Raw genomic sequence first — 9,517 nt, 5'->3', positions numbered from 1 at the left:
AGGTTATTGTTAAGCAAGTGCCATTTGCTAGCACTGTTGATGACCCCTTCCATCACTTTATTGATGGAGAGTAGATTGACGGGGCAGTAATTGACCAGGTTTGATTCATCCTTCTTTTTGTGTACAGGGCATACCTGGGCAATTTTCCACATTGCCGGGTAGATGCCAGTGTTGTGGATGCACTGAAACAGCTTGGCTAGGGGCACAGCGTGTTCTGGAGCACAAGTGTTCAGTGCTATTGCCGAAATTTTGTCAGGGCCCATAGCCTTTGCAGTATCCAGTGCCGTCAGCCATTTCTTGATATCACGTGGAGAGAATCGAATTGGCTGAAAACTGGTACCTGTGATTCAGGGGGCCTCCAGAGGAGGCCGAGATGGATCATCCACTCGGCACTTTTGGCTGAAGGTTGTTGCAAATGCCTTACCTTTTGCACTGCTGTGCTGAGCTCTTCCATCATTGAGGATGAGGATATTTGTGGAGTCTCTCCCTCACGTGAGTTGTTTAATTGTCCATCACAATTCTCTCACCACCACTGCAGCAACATACAACACTAGCAAAGAAATTTAATGGGGAAAAAGACCTCCAAAGTCTTTGTGGACACTGTGCCTTTAACAGATGGGTCAGGTGGAAAGAGATAGGACCACTACTAGGCTCCCTCCCTCCATGCGTATACCTCAGCAAGTTGTGAGCTATTTACCGTCACCCGGCCATATTGTGGCTCTGAAAGGTGGTGAAACTTCATGGGAAAAAGGAAAATTCACATCCCTCACACTAGTTTTGTGTGCAGTGGACAGAAATGCAGATGTCAGTAGTTTTATGAGGGTGAGGCTGGGAAATCTCTGTTGGGGTCATGAGGAAGCAAGCAATCAGTCTCCCTGCTGCATTTTCCCACCATTTCTGATAGAATCCTGCTTCATTTCAACTGAAGTGTAAATCAAAGGAACAGATGTATTCTTAACTTCCTTGCTTTAACTCCTCTCTAAGGTTTTCTGCCCAGTTGTAGGTCAAGGGCAGACTGCCTTACAGTGTCCAGTTTGGATTGAATTTGAGTTCTTTACTGAACCTAATTTGGGATGCTTACAAGTTACTGAATGGATGAATTAACATCTTTATGCTGAATCATCAAGGGGGATATCAGACAATATGCCATACATTAACAGCTATTGACTACAAAATCACAATTTAAAATTTAGCATTGAATATATGAGCAAGTAATAGAAATAAAAGTAGTTAGGACCGTATAATAATTTGTATAACAAACTACTGAAATGTCAAGTCAGTGACCTTTTTCCATTGCAGTGTTATCAGTTCCAGTTGGATCCTTCATTCCTGCTGAACCCACCAGTTTGGAGGGTGCAAAACTCTCTACCTTATTCCTCAGTTTCTTAGGTTCAATGGACCTGTGTGTTCACCCCATTTGCTGTCAATTACTTTGAATGAATATGAAGTGTCTTGGGCTGCCTTTCAACTACTGAGGCTTGGATTATTTGAGGATGTAAGACAGTATGGCTGGAATGTTCCAGCCCCGTTGGTATCAGATATCATGGCGAGTGGGTGGGGGGATCAATATGGCGAGAAGGCCAAAAATCAGTTTCTCGCCATCATGAAATCAGTTTGCGATTATCCTCTTCACCCATCAATGGCAGGTTGTGTTTCCCACTGCCGCATGACAGGAACCTAATTTCAATACTTTAGCATCTCATGATGAGCCCTGCTCACCGGAATCATCCCCCCCACGCTGTATCATCTGCGCAGGCTGACATGTTTCACAACTGTGCATAAGCAACGTGCACCTACAAAGCTGCACTTCGCTTAGGACTTCAAGGTTTGCTTGCCTACCTTGCTTCGGGCAGCACTCGCAATCATCAGCGCCAGGCTTCACAGACAGCACCACGTCAATTTTAGGGGCTCGCGGGCAGGTCTGTACCTAACAAACCAGCCGTAAGGCAGGGTTAGCTTTTCAACAGATGCAGGTCTAGGGCTTGCTTGGGGAAGGGGGAGAAGTGGCCTCAGGCAAGGGAGGGGGCTGCAGGATGTGGGCTGTACTGGGGAAGGAGGATATCCCAGAGTGTGTGTGGGGGCACATGTGGATCTGTGCAAATGACCTCAAGGTGGTGAGGGCTGAGGAGGCAGTCTCCAGAGGAGATGAGGCCAGATGAAGATATGAGAGTGTGTGAGAGAGTGGGTGGTGATGTCCTCTGAGCTGGCAGTGTGAGACGCTGGCTGGCAGTGTGAGGTGCCAGTGCATGTGTGATGGGATTATGAATATGAGAGTTTAGAGTGATAAGATGGTTGCCTTACCCCGGCTGCACAGATGAGATCATTCATCCTCTTTCAGCACTGGATGGCCAATCTCCTGTGTACAACATTGACAGTGACCACCTCTACCGCCGCCTCCCAAGCCAGAGTGGTGAGACTGATAGGCCCCCTGTGGCCAGAGTGGGGATAGAGGACATTGAGGTGGGTTCCAACGATGTCCAGAAGGCATCCCAGGGATGCGTCACTGAATTGGTGGGGTTGATCTTTTCTTGGCTTTTGGGGCCTTGTCTTCATCGGAGCAGTCTTGGGCTACGAGCATTAAGAAGTGTGCGCACAGCTGCAGTTTAAATATAGAGCCCTGCACGAGGAAGTGGTGAGGTAATGGCGTGGTGGGCAAATCAGAGGCCGTCTGCCAGTGAGATGGCATATATCCTGTGGCTGCATAATTAATTAGGTGGAAATGGGACAATAGAGCATGAAAACCCGCCATTGTCACCGACGGGTAAAACAACAGTTTTCCTGCCTGTTACCGCACTTTGTGCAAAACTGGGACGATTCTGCCCTATGTCTTTGTATTACAATTCCTTCTTACTTCTCAATCTTTGGTCTTTTAAAAGTATCCAATGCAGATATGAGAGGATGCGACATCTCACTCAGTGCCATTTGTGTGTCTGCGCCCCTTTAACATAGGTTCCCATACAGAACCAGGTAAGCCATGACATATTTATGCCACCTCAAGAGTTATTTTCTTGGCTTGAGTTTTCCAAATAGTTTTCTAACGTTGGTAAGGAATGTCTTGTTTAGCTTTACAAGTCTTTATATTTTTATTGACCTAGAACCTTTTATGGTTTAACTGCTGAAACCTTGCATTCTGGTTTAATCAGCTTTACCTTTCTGTCAGTTCCCAACATTCAGTTAAACTACTGGCACAGGTAGCATTATCACTTTAAGTTAATCCCCATTTTGACAGTATCTTTCAGAAACTTCTGCAAGAAGGAAACTTTCAGACAGTTTATGAGGCACATTTTCTTCAAGGTCCTGGAGAGCTGCACAGTCTAACCTGCTGGGGATGGAGATGTAGATGAACCAGTGAAAGCTGTTGGTTTGTTTGGATCTGCAGAAGCTTTCCTATCTAAAGGTTTGGGAGCACCAACACAGAAGTATGGAATATGATTTGCTGTGAATATCTAGTCATGGTTCATGTATTTTAGAATATAACTTTTAGTTTTAGGAATTGAAGTAACCTTAGAAAATAGGATAATTGCAATCAAAGCAAGCTTAGACCTGTTACACTTAAAAGTTTGGGACCCTGTTGACTTAAGAGGTTAACAGCTAGTAAGATAAGATCATAAAACTTACTTAGCTGAAGATCTAGAGGCACGATGTCTGCAATGGTTGCAAGAACAAGGGAATTGGAGCTAAATTAGTTTAAAAGCATTCAGTAAACCCTTGAAAGGTTGTATAATCCATTTTATTTCATCAGATCAAAGATTAAATTGGAAATGAGGGATAATTAACCTAAAGTTTAGTTTGAGAATATTTGGGATCAGGCTGTGTTGTCATGGAGATGGATGGAGCTTAGGGAAGTTCTCTGGTTTTAATTTATCCAGGTGGTCGCTAAGAGAGTTAGTTGCAGTTCAGACCTTGTGTGGTTTGTAGCTTACTGAGAGAAGAGAGTTAAAATAAATGACAGTTAGATAGTCCTGCACTGGGAGCATTGATTGATCAGTCACTTGGCACAGTTGTTGTCTTCTAAAAAAGTGCCTAGATTAGAGAGTCAAAACAGAAGCCTGGGGACAGGGGAAGTCCAATACATCTTCTAAGTCACTATTTGAGAATAATTTGATGCAATGCAGTGCTACATGGAATGAATAGTTATTCCAAGAATATTTTAATTTATCTCCTTGATGGAGATGCCTGAAGATACATCCAACCTGGATGCTTTGACCATTGGTCTTCAGACCTTGGTGAATATCTGGACAAAATGATCATAGTTACCTTATAGATCCTCATGATTTTAAATTGTATAACGTAATGATGTTTGTTTCACACATATTCTGTGGGACAGAGCCTTCTCCCCAACCAAGGAGGAGGAGCTTGCGGAGGTATGACAGCAGGTGGGACTTTTCATACTTGAGTAGCTCAGCTGCTATTCCATATTTTCCTGCTTCTTTCCTTGCTGCTAGGGAGTCAATGGCCTTTTCAAGCTCAAGTAATAATGGTCCGGCATCAAGCTCGAACATGACAGGTAGCTGCAGAAGATCATCAAGCATAGGCAGAGAGATATTCATTTCAGATGAGTAGTGCTCTATCCAGCAGGCCATTTGTTTGTTCCTCTCAGCAAGTACTTCCCCATTAGTGGATTTCAGAGGAGCAATTTTGGTGATGGTAGGGCTGAATGCTCTTTCTTTTTCTTTATTCATTCAGAGGATGTGAGCATCATTGGCAAGGCCAGAATTTGTTGCCCACCCCTAATTGCCCTTGAAACTGAGTAGCTTGCTAGGCCAATTCAGAGCAATAGAAGAGTCAACTACATTGCTGTGGGTCCGGTGTTCATGTAGGCCAGACTAGGTTAGGATAGCAGATTTCCTTTTCTAAAGAATGGGTTTTTGTGACAATAGATGATAGTTGTTCTGGTCACCATTACAAAGACAGATGTTCCAGATTTGTTAATTGTGTTTAAATTCCACCAGATGCCAGGGTGGGATTTGAACCCATGTCCCCAGAGCATTAAGCTGGGCCTCTGGATTACTAACCCAGTGACATTACCAATATGTCACTGTCACCTCTTGGATAGCTTTAGGTGCCATCATACATAGTACAAAGGTTAAGAAATAGGAGCAGGAGGAGGACATTTGGCCCATCAAGCCTTCTCCATCATTCAATAAGATCTTGGCTGATCTGATTGTGACCTTAACTCCACTTTCTTGCCTGCCCCACTGCCCCCCCCCCACCCCACCCCCTTCCCGGCTGCATAACCCTTGACTCCCTTGTAGTTCAAAAATCTATCTAACTCAGCCTTGAGTGTATTCATTGACCCAGACTCCACTGCTCTCTGTGGAAGAGAATTTTAAAGATTTACAACCCTCTGAGAGAAGAAGTTCCTCCTAATCTCTGTCTTAAATAGGAGACCCCTTAATTTAAACTGCAGCCCCTAGTTCTGGATTCCCCCACAAGGGGAAACATCCTCTCAGCATCTACTCTGACAAGCTCTGTCAGAATCTTACATGTTTCAATAAGTTCACTTCTCATTCTTCAAACTCCAATGTGTATATGCCCAGCCTGCTCAGCCTTTCCTCATAAGACAACCTGTTCATCCTTGGAATCAACCTAGCGAACCTTTGCTGAATTGCCTCCAATGCAAGTATATCCCTTCTTAAGTAAGGAAACCAAAATTGTACATAGCACTCCAGGTGCTTTCTCAGCAATGCCCTGTAGAGTGGTAGCAAGACTTCATCACTTTTATACTCTATCTCACTCAATTGCAATAAAGGTCAACATTCCATTTTCCTTCCTAATTACTTGCTGTACCTACATTACCATTGTCACTTGCAGTTTGTATTTCTTTGCATTGATTGATTCAGCATTTGGCTAAATACATTGCTGCTTTCTAAAAACACTTCCAAGACTAGCATTTGATTGTCATGTGCTTTAGGGTTAGGAGACAGGAGATCAGGTAAGCTGATCTCTTTGCTTCAATGACAGGAGTCATTTCTACAAGATGGGTCTTGAACCAATCTTTGTTCCTGTTCTTTGCCAAACCTGGTTGCTGCAGTTTTCTAGATAATTAACTGCAGAGACTGGAATGCTTCATCAGCATTATCTGACGAGCCCTCAGGTGGAAGGAAGTGCCTGAGAGCCTCTGAAAACTTCTGACATTTGTTATCATCCCTTGTGCATGGAGTGTTGATGCATGGCACACCGTTGTGTTTAGACTTGTGTATTTTCCATGGTTACACTTTCAACCCTGCTGTTGACAAGCAAGTGATCAATATTGCAATTTGCACTGTGATAGGTGAGGGTGTGAAGAACGCTGGGCAGCTCGTGGCCAGGATTTTACGGCCCCGCCTTGGCGTGTTCCCCTGGCGGGTGCTGCAAGCCATTTAAATCTCCTTTCAGTTCAGCGAGACCATAATATCCCACCAGGCAGGAGGGGCTGTAAAATCCTGGCCTGTGTCTTCAGGTTAAATTGGTGCCACTGGCCCAAACTCGAATGGCGCCATGATACCTTGTGCCAATGTCTGCCCTGCAAGATGTTGGTAACACAAAGTTCTAGTGGTCACTTCCATTTTCATTCATATTACCAATGCCATGATGACTGAGGCACATTTGCCACAAAACTCTATCTGACCCAATAATTGCATTAAAGTCCCCAGGAGATATAGCTTTTCTCCATGTGGCAGATGCTCCAGAAAAAAAAATCTGGAATGTCATATAAGTTGTCTTTGTCTTCAGAATTGGCATACAAGTTTGGTACATAAGCACAGTTGATGGTGACAAAACCTCCATCTGATATGACGTATAAGAGATATGAGGAGTTCAGAAGTTGTGGTAGGCATCTCAATTAACTGCATTAATCTGTTGCTGACAGCAAAGCCCTCTCCATGTCACAGTCATCATTTGCACTTTTGCATTCAAGTAGAAGGTATAACTGGCCTCACATTTTGATCTAGTGCTGGCCAATCTAGTTTCTGAGAGATCACCAATGTCGATGTTGAATTTATATATCTCATAGTCGATCAATGCCATCTTATGTTGCCGTGGGTACTATTTGACTCAAAGCTGGATTAATGGTGGCAGGACATACCCATATCCCTGTGGGCCTGTATATCATGTCTCTGTGGGCCAAGGTTCCTCCAAGATCCTCTACAGTTCAACCTAGGACTGTAGTGCAGAGTCTGTGTACTGACAGGAGAGACTTACGCACTTGGCTCCCTCATCATAGTAAGATAACCAGGGGTAGTGTATCATGCAGTTCCACTTGGTGCATAACATCAGTAAAACCACTGACATACTCTTAACACAGAGGCTGTTAGAAACCATTGCAATTTTGAAACTTTGAAAGCATTTTTGGATAAAAGGAAAATACTGAGGATACTGGAAATCTGAAATAAAAACAGAAAATGCTGGAAATACTCAGCAGGTCTGGCAGCATCTGTAGAAAAAATACAAAATTAAATTTCAAATCTGCAACATTTCATCAGATTTGGATTCAGATATAAAGTGTTTCTGATTGACAACAAATAGAAGAGTCTATGAGTTATCCTCTATGGAGTTCAACAGTTTAGTCTTTTGTTGAAAGATCAGATAAAGTTAAGGTTACATACTTCATCACAACAATTTAACATTACAATTAACTCCTTATGTATTCTAAAGAAAAGCTGTATGGATCTAAGTTTGAAACGGCCCAAAATACCGACAAACGAACACAACAGACTTTCCTAATTATAGAGATGAAAACAAAAAACTGCGGATGCTGGAAATCCAAAACAAAAACAGAATTACCTGGAAAAACTCAGCAGGTCTGGTAGCATCGGGGGCGAAGAAAAGAGTTGACGTTTCGAGTCCTCATGACCCTTCAACAGAACTGATTTTTCTTTACAATGAGAGGGGTGAAATATAAGCTGGTTTAAGGTTGGGGGGGGGGGGGTGGAGAGAAGTGGGGGGGGGGCGGTGTTGTTGTAGGGACAAGCAAGCAGTGATAGGAGCAGATCATCAAAAGGAATTTCCTAATTATAGGTTTGGGACCATTTTAGAGAATGTTTTAGATGATTGCTATAATCATTTGGGATTCAAGGCTCTATATTATACCAGATTATGTGATACAGTAAAGGAAATTCATGGAGTAGTTACTGTATCTATGATATAAGGTGTACTGGGTACTTTGTACATCAAGGAAAAATATTAATCGAAGCTCAGCACTTCATATTAATGCAATTCAAACATCCGGTGATTAATGCAGTTTTCTAATACTGATCATTCTTAACAAGGACAAGCAAGTTCAACCTTACATAATAAAAACAGAAAATGCTGGAAATACTCAGCCGGTCAGGGAGCATTTGTGCAGAGAAACAAAGTTAGCGGCTGGAATTTTCCATTCAGGACTCTTAAGTTCAATGATTGGTGAGGAAGTAGGAGTGAATTCAGCGGCAGGGCTGGGGGTGTATGGTGGTGAAGGGAGCACAGGACAACTGGCCATACATAACCCTGTGCTGTTCAGCTCATTACATATGCATCCATGAGGTACTTGCCAAATCTCACTGCAGGGACGGGCAGGTAACCGCCTTCCCTGTGTTACCTAATGGGGTCAAAGGCCCTGATGCCATATTTAAAAGACACCCAGACAGCCATTCACTCACTGCAAGTCAGGGGCTCCTGATTCTGCCAAGACCAGGGTGTCACAAACCAGACAACATATGGCCCCACAGTCCAGCGAAGCTTCCCTGCAGGTTCTCCTCTCGGCTGTCCAGGAAAGGCTGGAGCTGCTGGGATGGCAGCAGGAGGCTCTCCCATCTGACCGTGATGGTTTAGACGTGTGTGGCAGTGGAGGTTAACGCCTATGAGGCCCACCAAAGAACTGCCCAGCAGTGCAGGAACAGGATGAATTATCTGATGCATTCCGCCAGGGTAAGTGGCACTGTCTACTCACTGCAAAGTGACACTAAGGGCATCAGGCAGTGTAAGTGTGCAGGTTCACAGGAGGATCAGACAGAAGTTTGGATTGCGGGACTCAGCAACAGATGGAACATGTGACTAAATGCGTACCAGCCACTTCATACTCTCAATCTTCTATCAGATACAGGACATCCTGTTTGTTATTCACTTACTGGGGAGGGATCAGCAGCTACCATAGGCAGTCATGCTCCTAAACTGCTCATGCACCCATTGCAATGACACTCAATCTTTCTGTCTGTCTGTAAGACAAGAAAGCCCACAATAAGAGTGAGCGGGTCAATGCCGGAAGCAGCATTGACAAAAGAGGGGAGGCAACAGCCAGCCCCCTGCCAATGCTGCCGACCTACCTCTCACAACCCACACTCCATAATCTCCCATCCCTATTGGTGGCTGGATCCCTCGCTGATCCTAGGCCTCGCCATGGGTGCATTGCTAGCAACTGCCAACATTCTGATTGGCCAACAGCTCTTGCGGGGTGGGATTTCTGCACCTGGGGTCCTTGATTCCAGAGAAGGCCTGCTGCTGGCCAATGAATTGCCTGCTCAGCACTTAACTCTGGCAGGCTTTCCCCAAAGGAGGTGAT

This window comes from Carcharodon carcharias, chromosome 5 (assembly GCF_017639515.1).
Source record: "Carcharodon carcharias isolate sCarCar2 chromosome 5, sCarCar2.pri, whole genome shotgun sequence".
Taxonomy (NCBI): Eukaryota; Metazoa; Chordata; class Chondrichthyes; order Lamniformes; family Lamnidae; genus Carcharodon; species Carcharodon carcharias.
This window is presented reverse-complemented; position numbering follows the sequence as displayed.